This window comes from Pogona vitticeps, chromosome 5, assembly GCF_051106095.1.
Source record: "Pogona vitticeps strain Pit_001003342236 chromosome 5, PviZW2.1, whole genome shotgun sequence".
Classification (NCBI taxonomy): Eukaryota; Metazoa; Chordata; class Lepidosauria; order Squamata; family Agamidae; genus Pogona; species Pogona vitticeps.
The window spans coordinates 123877332-123889699 of record NC_135787.1 but is presented as its reverse complement, the minus strand read 5'-3'; positions in this window follow the sequence as shown (position 1 = coordinate 123889699).

Genomic DNA, 12368 nt, shown 5'->3' with positions numbered 1-12368 from the left:
AGAACATTTGACATCAGGTCTGACTAGATTTTTCTAGCCCTTTTCTGTGTTTTTTTAAAACCTAGTTTTAAAGATGCTTGGGGGAAGCCCTTCTTGTGGTCCTGCCACTCTCACCAGGATGCATGGTGAGGACATGGACTTTTTGTTGGCTGCACCCAAGTTGTAGAATTCCTGCCCAAGGAAGGCCATCTCCCTGCTGCCTTCCTGAATACCTTTCTTTTCTGGCAAGCTTCAAATAACCAACTGGCTACTGAGGGGAGTGGTTTAAGGGAGGGAGGGGATTGTATTTTTTTTGATCTATTAAAATGTGTTTTTTAAATTCTTTTGACATATTTATTCAGTACTTTTGATAGGGGACAAGGATGAGGTTCTGATATAACATATACGAAGTACCAGCTTTACAATTTAAGACAACACATGCTACAGTGGTGCCTCGCACAACGAGTGCCTCACACAACGATAAATTCACACAACGATGGCTTTTTCTGAAAAATTTGCCGCCTCACACAACGATGTTTCCTATGGGGAATTTTCGCACAACGATTTTGGGACCATGCTTCACAGAACAATTGCATTTTGGGTCCCCTGTTTCACTTAACGATGTTTTCAAAAAAGAGCGGGAAAGGTGGCTGTTTGGCAATACTAATTTGTTCTTCTAACTGCCTGTACCCAGGATGCATTGCGCCTGTGCAGGGAAGGGATAAAAAACCTTCCCCATGCATCCTGGGTTTACTTTCCCACATGCAGTCCAAAGGTTGTCTTTGCCTCTTTGCTCTGTCTTGTGGGTGCTTTCTGTGCTGGAGAACTTTCAAAGGTAAGCTTGCATTTCTTCTCCTCGGTGGGTGGTGGGTTTTACAGTGTATCTGTACTGTACTGTATTGCAAAACTCTGATGATTTTTGCAAGGGGGAATTTGGGTCTGTCTGGTTTTGGTTATGGGTTTTTTTTTTCATTGGGGAAATTGCAGGGGGTTTTTTGGCTGGGGGTTTCTGTGGATTTGTGTGGGATTTGAATGCCCAAGTTCAAACTTGATTTTAATTTTTTTTCCTGCATTCTGCTTCTTGGTTGGGGGGGGGGGTTATGCTTTGTGTGTGTGGAATTCTGCAAGGAAATGGTTGCTTTTCTCTTGTGGCCATGCCTGCCTCTGGGATTTGGATGCCCAAGTTCAAATCTGATTTTAAAAATTTTTAACTGCTGCCATGCTGCTTCTTGGTTGGGGGGGTCTATGCATCTCAATGGGGCAGAAATCTTTTTACCAAAAATTAACGAAGACTCAGAAACTGTTTTAAATGCTTGGACTCGTTAGTGCAGCTTGTGAAACCTTTGCAAACTTAATCTGTCTTTGTTCTGAGTCTTCGTTAATTTTTGGTGAATTTTTTTCTCCCCCATTGAGATGCCTTGAAGCCTACTCAATGCATTTGAATGGTGGATACATTGTTTCACACAACAATGTTTCCTATGGGGATTTTCGCTTAAGGACGGCAATCCGTTCCAATTGGAATGGATTATCCGGTTTTCAATGCATCTCTATGGGAAATGGTGTTTCACAGAACAATGTTTTCACAGAAAGGTTTTTTTTTTTTTTGGAACCAATTAACATCGTTGTGCGAGGCACCACTGTATTTGATTCACATATACTTAACATTCATAATCAATATTTTACACAAGTAATCATACCTTGTACCTGTAATTGAAATATGAGTTCTTACTATTTCCTTACTATAATGATATTCTATATGCAGTTTGTATCTGTACTTTATATGCATTTTCTATAGTCAATGTATTTTGTATCCTCATTTCATCTCAAAGTATTGGATCTCTCTTGGTGCTCCTGAACCCTCCCGCTTGGAGAAAACCTCCTACATTATCGCACGGCTGTTCCCCATTCAAGGCCAACCCAAAACAACAATGTATAATTCACTCAGGACTGTAACTTCTACCCTAACCCATGGCTCATCTGGGAATAATCCGTCATTAACATATTTAAAGATAAGCTGCACAATGGGTCACACATATTCACAAACTTAGCAGCCACTAACCCACAGGTCCAAAGGGAGGGGCCTGGGATACAATTTAGATATTTTCTTACATCCAGTAGAATGACCCAACGCCCAAAGGGCACCCATTAACCAATGAACTTTAAGATTAAGGTTCAGGAGACCAATAGAGGGATGCTGTGCTTTATTGTCCTTTGTGTTAGAAACTTATAAAATGCTTTACCAATGATTAATGAGGGCTCCCGGTCCACCTTTTAGGAACGGAGCCCAGATATATGTTTAATAAATTGGCTTGCATCTAGATTGATCGATGCACTGTCTTGTCTGTTATCCCCGCCGGAGAATCAGGACCGAAATCGAGTGCTAACACTTAAAATTTGTAAAATCATCATCATCATCATCATCATCATCATCATCATCATCATCTTAGAACTGCATTGCTGGAAGGGACCCAGTGGACCATCACGTCCAGCCACTGTCAAGGAGGCACAGTTGGTAAATTAACTCCCAACCCCTGGCTAGAGAGCCAGATATTTAAACCACATGTTTAATTTTTCTTTTAACATTGTAATTTATTAGATTGTGAGCAATCTTCATATTTGTCCTTTAAAAACATTTGCGCTGCTATGAGTCCCTTTGTTGAGGAAAAGCTTGGGTTTAAAATCCATATATAAATAAATTACATTATTAATAAATATGCTTTCTCATATTACTCATCATAGAATTTTGATTCTACTCATGGAATGAACAGCAGCTTTTCTCTCCCCAACATATTATTTACTCAGCACCAAAATTATGATACAATCAGTGAGAGGTTTTTCTGTAGTCTTCATATGGAATTTTACAACATTAACTTAGGCCTCATGCTTTTCAAAATGGTGGCTGTGAATCCCATTCTCTCTGTCTCCCTGTGTAAAGATGGTCAATGTGTGATGTGAGATTTTCACAGGATGATTTCTCCAGAGCCATTACAGTAGAACAGGGAGGGGTGGATGGCCATGGTGCAATACAATAAAATACATGTGGATTTGCATGTGGAGAAGAAAGGAAGTACAGACTGTTGCTTGCAAGGAAACCTTCATGTCTATGGTAACATCTGCTTCTGCCTTCCTATTATATCTGCAGAATCTCTCTCTCACACCCCTGGTATCACTTTTAATCAAGTTTTAATCAAGTTTTCCTGCACAGTTTTTGTTTTACAATCCAATTTTTAAAACCCCCAAATATCTCCTTTCCTTTCTTCTCTGAGTAGGAATAATTCATTCAACAGGCACAAGGTTTTTTGTTTGTTTGTTTGTTCTGCTTTAATATGTTACATGAAGGGCTTTCCATGCTCAATCAATCTCCAAAACATGATGTATGGCAGCAGTGAAGAGCCATGCCCTTAAGAGACACAATGTTTTGCCACTATGGGTATGGTATATCTGTGAAGATTCTCAGCCATCCAGGAGAGATTATCTGGAAGTTGAGTTATGGCAACTGGACTTCTTTATTGTTAGGTTGAACCTTTTTGCTACTCATCCAAGCAGCTTCTTCAGTCTGAGAAGAGTTGGTAGGAGATCCCTGATATATCCTTCACATTAGTTTTGGGAACCAGGGAGTCTTCACCAGGGAAGACACTGATGACAACCAGTTGGCTTTTCTGGTCACCAGCATTTCAACCTAACAAGAAAGAAGTCCAGTTGCCATGATTCAGCTTCCAGATATGGGTATGGTATTGTACAACATTAGTTCCAGTTTCACAATTACAATGGAGCAGAATGGATGACAGTGGCAAAGTGGTGAAACTAAATCCTGTTTAACCAATATTGTTATCTTTTCTGACTTAGAATCAGCATCAACCATTCTCACCTCTACCCTGCCAAATTTCAGATCACTCAACAAAGCCATTTTTTGAACATAAGCCTTGGCATAGATATTTGCCCTGATCCACTGCTTCAGGTTATAATAGTGGAATGCCTTCACCTTCACCCTTAATAAAGTTATATAATAGGTTTTTGCACACTGACAAATAGTCTTTTCAAAACTCTGACTCTAATTGTCAGGCATATCTAGAACAGATTATTTGATCTGCTTGCTGATAATTACAGATAGATTTTGTCTCTGATCCTTGGACATCATTCTTACCATTAATCCTGTTAGCATCTGATTCATTTCATATATTTATCAATTCAGGTCCCTTTGTTTCTGCAGTACTTCACAATAATTGCTAATTCTATAACTCTATGAGTCTGAAACATATTCTGACTTCTTTTACATAGAATCAAAGAATAACTGAATTGGAAGGGGCCTATGGCAACAGCTAAATCAATGACTTACTTATCACTACATTATGCAATAGCTCCTATACACTCCCCTGAAACAAATTTGTGCAACTAATGTCTGGATTCATGAACTGCTGAAATCACACGGTAGAATCCAGACTTTGTTGTGCTTAAAGCAGACCCAATAAATCAATAGCAATAATCAAGACAGACTGAAGTCCCTTTAATTTAAATGGGTCCAATTGTAAGTATGACTTAGCTTGGATCTAACCACATAGTCCATCTGTCTCCCACAAGAAACATATATATTGAGAACAAATATATATTTGTATCATATCATAATGCTGCACATTAATATATATTCAAAACATATAGAACTGTGCTAAAATGGTGATTGGAACACAATTTTTTGCTGAAATGTCTTAACATTTAGAATATTTAGCACTGCTTGAAATTGGAGATTAGGCCATATTAACCAGGGTTCAAGAGCTAGAAGGTTGAGTGTTGGACTAGGGCTCAGGAGAACTGGGTTCACTTATCCATGGAGATTCATTAAGAAGTGACAATAGTAAACACTCTGAAAACGCCTCACATGCCTCAGAAATCCTGTTAGGTTCACCATACATCAGAAGTGACTTGACAGCACATAACAATAAATAGACTTCAAGCAATAGTCCAACACAAATGTAGAACCTCTAAAGAGGGAATTTGGTGTCTACAAGTCTCAACATAAAATTTGGAATCACCTGTTTGGTTTCCTATTCAGCAGAATTTTTTTAGAATTTCCTTATCACCTTAGCCAGACTTAATGCTGATCTAATAGCTTCTTCATTCTTTGTCTTTAGACTAATCAAGTGTCATCTTCTCCTCGATCTCTCTGAAGGATGTTTGGGCTGAGCTCCACTCCCTTTTAATTTTAATCACTATTATATTACTATTTATATTATTTTAATCTATTTTAACCTTTTTAAAAAATTTTTAAAATTAGTTTTATAAACAAGCTTCATAGTTGTTACTGTTGGCGACAGATTCCCTGCAGTTGGAGTTTTGCTCCCTCATGAAGGTAGAGTGCAGATAAGGCTGGGCAGCTTTGTGGCTATTTGGTGGATATTATCAGCTTGGTCCTTATCTAGAACAGCCGAACACCAGCAAACAACTGAGGACTATACAAATTAGGCCTTGGGAAGGAAACAGACAGTGTGGGCATCGCAGAGGACGCACTGCCTTTTGTCAGCTCCTTCCCGAAGGAAAGAGGGGGAGAGAGGAAAGATAAGAGAGCTTTGCTGACCTGGAGGGGTGTTGCCGCTATTTCCAACTTAGTTTGGCCATGAGTCTTTGCCTTGGTAACTCTTCAGGTTACTGAGTAGATTGAACTGTTTGGCCCCTTTCTTTGCCTTTACGAATCTGATGCCTAGACCCCAAGGTTTCATTAGGAGAAACTCTGTCACAGCACTCCCGGCCCTATTATTATGAAGGTAATGACTACTCCCATGGAAGAACTAGAGGATATTCTGGATTTCACGTTAATGCCCCTTCTTCGACACAAAAAAGAGATGCTGAAGGTAGAATGTGGAGTCAATTAAGCTCAGGAGTTAAAACTAAGAACACTTCTCTTTTTTTGGCATATGGTGTCTGACCATCTAATTAGCTCCCCCATGGCCATGAACAATTACATCCTACCAGAAGTTTGGGAACAACATTTTAGAGGACTGTATAGTAATTCTGAACCTACAGAGTATGAAATTGATGAACTGGGCAATCTCCCTCAATGGCCACCAGTGAATTCAGTAGAAGTGAGGAAACTTATTCAAACCTTGAAACCTGATAAAGCCCCGTGATCGGATTTAATAACTTCAGAATTAATTAAGAAAAACTCTGACTGGTGGGTACCAATTATAACATCTTTATTTATAGCAATCGATAATACTGGGAAAATTCCCAAGGACTGAGGTCTGGCGATAATTGTTCCTATATATAAGAAAGGAAACAAAGATCTTTTATCAAACTACAGACCTATTAGCCTACTTAATATATTAAGTAAACTGTATGCTAGACACCTGCAGTGGAAATTACGAGATTGGATTGATAAAGAGAACTGTTTGGCTCAAGAACAGGCAGGGTTTAGAGAGGGCCATCAACTCTGGATCAGTGTTTGATTCTGGAGCATTTAATCTCAAAATATTCTTCTAAGAACCCTGTGTCTCTATATGCAGCTTTTATTGACTTCAGAGCCACCTTTGAGTCAGTCTCAAAGAATATTCTATGTGCTAAATTAAGAGGTTCTACTATTGACAAATGCCTCTTATTTTTTATTAGAGCTCTACATACAAATACTATGAGTTAAAACCAACTCACAAGGCCATCTTACAGCTCCTATTAAGACTGAGAAAGGTGTAAAACAGGGATGTATACTGGCTCCCCTGTTATTCAACCTTTATATAAATGACCTAGCAACTCAGTTAAATCTTCTGGAATATCATCCCCCTAAATTGGCAAGCAAACACATTGCTATACTATTGTATGCGGACGATGCTGTGCTTCTCTCAAGGACACCGACAGGATTGAAGAGAATGCTGCGGACACTTTCTAAATACAGTGCTGCCCCGCATAGCGATGATAATCCGTGCAGCCAAAATCGTCGCTATACGGATTCATCGCTATATGAAATAAAAAAGCCCATAGGAATGCATTGAAACCCGTTTAATGCGTTCCTATGGGCAAAAAACTCACCTTAATGCAAAAATCCTCCATACAGCCACCATTTTCGCTGCCCGGGCAAAAACACAGTGGGCGGCCATTTTATTTACCCGGTGGCAATTTTGGAACCGCCGATCAGCTGTTGGAAAATCATTGCTATGCGAAAATCAGTAAGCGAAACAGCTTACCGATCATCGCAAAGCGATATTTTCCCATTAAAAACATTGCAATGCGATCGCTTTTGCGATTGTAAAGAATCGTCGCTATGCGGATTTGTCATTAAACGGGGCGCCCGTTAAGCGAGGCACCACAGTATTGCCAACAAAACCAAGGGGAGATAAATTATGATAAAACTAAGGTCATATCATTTGCTAATAGACCAAAGAGGCATACCTGGTATTTAAATCAAATCCGCATTGAACAGGTACAACAATACAAATATTTGGGTTTTATTGTTCAGGCAAATGGGAAGAAAAATTCGCATATAAAGTATGTTGTATCTAATGCACAAAGAAGTCCTGGTACAATACAAAAATTCTTTTGGACCAAAGGGGAGCGAAGTGTGAAAGCAGCCATCAAACTCTTTAAGGCAAAATCTTTGGCACAATTGACCTATGGTGCTCCTTTTAGTATTGTAGGAAATAGATTCACAATGGAAAAACTTCAAACTAAATTTTTAAAAGCCATATTATTGCTGCCAACCAATGCATCAAATGCAATGGTTCATTTGGAAACAGGACTAGTAACTATAGAAGCTAGACTTTGATAATTGTCTTGTCATATTGGTCAAAATTGAACCACACTAACTCTGGGCTCGCCCATTTGATATTAAAAGACAACTCTGTCTTCCTGTGCATTGAACTGTTGGAGAACAAATTGGGGTACTGCGGATTCTCACATCAGTATCTAATGTCTATGAGTTATGACCAAGCCAAAAGTCTGATCAAACAAAGGATCTTAGACATAGAAAGGCAGCATGATCTATGCGTTATGACCAAGCCAAAAGTCTGATCAAACAAAGTACCTTAGACATAGAAAGGCAGCATGATCTGAATCTAGTTAAAGCACATTTAAGGGATATAATCGGTTTTAAGAGAAACACATCAATGCCTTATGTAAGCGAACTTGAAATTCTGAAAGTAGAAGGGCGTTTATGCTAATCCATATGGACATGTTGCCTTCTGCCGTCTTGGAGGGCAGATACTGTGGTGCCTTGCTTAATGATTACCTAGTTAAACGACAAAACCGCTTTACGATGAAGATTTTGCGATCACTATTGCAATTGCTAAATGATGTTCCTATGGGGAAAAATTGCTTAACGATGATCGGTTCCCTGCTTTGGAAACTGATTTTTCGCTAAACTATAATTTTAAAACAGCTGATCAGTGGCTCTAAAATGGCCACCCGCTGTGCAAAATAGCTCCCCACTGTGCTTTAGGATGGATTCCTCACTTTACAGGCACCAGAAAATGGTCGCCCTATGGAGGATCTTCACAAAACGAGCAGGTATTTTGCCTAGTGGAACGCATTGAACCAGTTTTCAATGCATTTCAATGGTTTTTAAAATTTTGCTTGACGAGGATTTCGCTTAACAGCGATTTGAATTGAACGAATTATCCTCGTCAAGCGAGGCACCACTGTATAAGAAAATTCCTTATTTGAATCGGCTGTGTGTATGCAGGGAAGGAAGTATAAAGACATTGGAGCATGTACTCTTGGACTGCAAAATTTGCAATCAGAGCCAGGAAAGCTACATCAATCCAATTATTATGGTCAGGGATGGAGGTGACAGGAAGGGCTGTCTGCAGACCTTGCTAGAAGATAGAAATAAGGCTACAACTTACAAAACTGGATTTAACAATTCTCCAGGTTTATCTCAAACCTGTCACCAAATTTGGCCGGCTAGCCATCAAGCTAAGGCAAGTTTGGATGAATCAAATGGATAAAGACCCCATTGAGTAGCATATGGTGACTAAGGCCATTTAGGCTAGCAAAGGCCCCTCAAGTCACTAAAGGATAAAGTATAAAAATAGAGTTCTTCCCTATTTTATAAGAGTCTTATATATATATACTGTATATTTTAAATTCTAGCCATTTTGGAACTTGTTGTATATGGTTATGAAGTTGCTGTTTTGTTGACTTGTCATTGGTTCTGTGTATTGACTCAATGTTTCAATGGCCTTTGGCTAAAATTTGAATAAAATTCAATCTCTCTGTTTGATAGTGTTCTCATGCAACATAGTACAGTTGTAAAATATCTCCTCCATTCAGTGTGAGATGAATTTTGCACTATTTACAGCCCTGTTACTTATAAGAACTAAAACGCTGCAGGAGTTAAGAGATCATTTATTAGCACATAAGACTTTTAATGCCCCACTCTCAGGCACTCACATACATGTCATTCACATCCCATTCACACAATCATACTACAGCATCTCAGCATCAGACTAAGCAGGCTAAGGTGTGAGAGGAAAAATACCCTTCAAGCTTCTGTGACTTCAGAGTAGCTCACCCAGTAGCAAGAGCTTAATGCATTCTTCAGAGACACCAATTTCTGCTTCCAATTCTCTAACACTGAATGTTCTTTCATTTACTATTTTTCTCTCTTCTGTATACTATTCCAGTATTTGAGATAATCATGATCAAGTGGTCTCTACAAGCACAGTCTATCCGCCTTTATGGCTTGCAGGGGGTGCAAAGAAGAAAGACTCCCCTCCCCCTATGGTTTATTGCACACAGTCTTTCTGTTTCTATAAATGTGATCTTCTGAAAGTAACATTGACAAAGAAAGAGTTGCAACCAAGAACATCTTAGCAGATTCTGTTTATAGAAACATGCAAATACACTGTGTGGTATGTGCAAACAAACCTCTTTGAATGAGTTTGATGAAAGCAAACAATTACTCAGAGGTGGGAAACCTTATCTTAATCCTTCTATGGTGGAGAATACCATATCACTGTTGTTTGGGAGATCAATATGAGATTATAAGGCATATGTGCTACAGTGTGTTGGTGGACAAGAGGGTCATGAAAGGAGTTTATCCCTCGCCTTCCTTGTTCTATTTCAAGATGAGCTGGAAGACAATTTCAATGTTTTCTGTAAATATGTGCCTTTCTTAATTCTTTCAAAGCTATTAAGTCCTTGTTCTGTTGTGATTCTCATTTTAAATAATTCTGCTATCTATCTTTTGACTTTGATTGACTTAGTTGTTGCCATAGATTTGTAGATGTGAAAAATAGTATTAAAATCAAGAGAGAAACTAATACAGAGGACTGTACTCACGTACATACTGTGTGTGTGTGTGTGTGTGTGTGTGTGTGTGTGTGTGTGTGTGTGTGTGTGTGTGTGTAATTCAGGGTTCACTGCTGTCTATCTATCTATCTATCTATCTATCTATCTATCTATCTATCTATCTATCTATCTATCTATCTATCTATCTATCTATCTATCTATCTATCTATCTATCTATCTATCTAGCAATGTTTCCATGACATCTCTCATGTGGTACTTTAGAGAAGTCTGTTCTTGAAATATTCTGGTGCACAGAGAGAAACTAATGCCTCGTAAAACATTAATAAGCCAAAGTGTTGACATAATAAATTGTAATTCTTTTAGATCCACAGCACGAGGACATCAGTGAGCAGATGTTAGCGATAATGTGTCCTGATAGTCTTGAAAGAGTTATAGCTTCATATGGAGCCAATCCATAATAAGGAGTTATTAAAAAGTTCATCTGGCTTCCGTCTGTCATCCAGAATCCATGCTGCACAAGTAAGAAGGCAGAGCAGCAATGTTTTAAAGGTGTAGGTGGACTGTCATAGGTATTCTCCCCTTCCTTTTGATAATAAAATCCCCACCTTTCAATGAAAAAAATACAAGAACAAAAAAAAAATTAAGACCCCAGAGTCTTTTCCATCTTACTACTTTTATAGCAATGTCTAGCCATTCTTGTGTGTTCAGAGGTTTTTCCACTTTTGCAGAGTCTTGAATGTTTGGTTAAATTCCTTTAGCAGTACAACAGAAGCGCAGGGACTCACAAAGCGGAATAGCCACTGGTTCCTCAGAGTACTGTACCTCTTCTCACCAGTTGGCACCACAATCTTAAGAACTCACTCTGAGACACCAGCAGTAGAAAGAATTAAAGGTTTCATTACTTACAATTGAACAGATTGAACAGCAACCTGACAAACATGACTGTTTTTGAGCAACAGGCCTCAACAGACTAAAGAGAGTGGGGGACCTCTCAGCATAGAGACTGGGCTCTCTTTGAAATCAGAGGCACGGAAGGAACAATTGGTTAGTGCTGGATAGACTGACAATTACCACGGCCCAAAAAGGTCTCTCCCAGCCAAATCTACTAAAGGCAACATGTGAGGTTGCCAAAAAACAAACAAACAAACAAACAAAAACCCTATGACCTTCCTACATCCATAAGCTTGGAGGAGGGAATTTCCACAGATACCTCACAGGTCTCCTCCTCTGTCCCCCCCCCCCAGCTGTCAACTGAATGGGCTTCCCAGAAACATTGGCAGATTTAAGGATGTCCTGGGTAGAATAACCTCTGGGCCCCCTGTTTCCTATATTTTATATATTTCCAGGGGCAACAGGAAGCCCTGGAGTAGCTCTGAAGTAACAGGTCTCCCATTTGTGGGATGAGAGGTCCTCATTCTTGGGGTATGAAAAGACAACTGAATAATACCTGAAACATGGAGCAGAACATCCTGTTGTTGGTGATAACCAGGGACCGTACAATGCACCCAGCTGACTACCAGAGAGAAGAAGCATTCCATAGACTGCCCAAAGCAGCTTCATTTGCATGTGTCAAAGTAGGGCTGTAAGCAAGCTCTGCTTTTGCATAAGGGTAAATGAATCCTGTCCACAGGAAGACTTTCATCTCTACAGTCACATTTTCTTTTTGCAAAAACTGAATGCCTGACCTTGTCCTTTGATGAACGCCAGCTGTGTAATGACACCACTTCTGTTTTCCAGCTAATTCCACTCCTTAACATGCTGCTGAGATAAAATAAAAATGGAGATATGGAAATAGCAGTAATATTAATCACTTTTGTAAAATAGCATGCCTAATTAATCCTTAAAAGCAAGCTGATGAAGAAACTCACCTAAAATGGTAGGGGAAATGTAATTCTTGATGATGATTAGTTATTTATTCATTAAAAGATGGGTCTAGATTTAGTCATTAAATCAATGGGACTTAAATTAGTGATGGCTATTATAATTTTGAGCATATAATTCTGTCCTACCAAGTTATTGTCCAGTAATGTCTGGACAAGTGTATGTTTTTCTACTTATCTTCCTCATTTTATTTTCACAATAACTTTGGAAAATCAGATAGACTTTAAGGTAGTGGCTAGCCTCAGATCACCCAGTGAACTTTGCGGTTGAGTCGTCAT